The sequence below is a fragment of the Nannospalax galili genome, unplaced genomic scaffold (genome assembly GCF_000622305.1).
Source record: "Nannospalax galili isolate Female #2095 unplaced genomic scaffold, S.galili_v1.0 scaffold422, whole genome shotgun sequence".
Classification (NCBI taxonomy): Eukaryota; Metazoa; Chordata; class Mammalia; order Rodentia; family Spalacidae; genus Nannospalax; species Nannospalax galili.
The window spans coordinates 74,701-75,101 of record NW_008347806.1 but is presented as its reverse complement, the minus strand read 5'-3'; positions in this window follow the sequence as shown (position 1 = coordinate 75,101).

Here is a 401-nt window from a genome sequence, read left to right as displayed (position 1 = left end):
CTGGTTTTCAAAACTAGCTAGGCATTATTTATCTCTCGCATTTTCTCACCCTCCACCATAGTTTTCCCACTTAAGGTGCCCCCATTACCTTCCTTTCTCCCTTACTAATACGCTTCTCCTATGGTCCTACCTCTCTTGAGCTCCTTCTTTCCCTTTATCCCCTAGGTTCCTTGTATACCCTTCCCTCCCCCCCTCCCTTAAACTAAACCAATTTTAATCCATATCTCCCTTGTTAAGGCCTGTCTCCTACTGTTTTTCTCCTTCAGGTTATTTCTTTTCCTTTACCTCACTGTTTCCTTAACCTTGTCCTGGTTCCTGCAGTTATGTCTGTTTGCATACTTATTTATCAGAGTCTGATCCTAGGATCCACATATGAGGGAGAACATATGTCAATTATATTT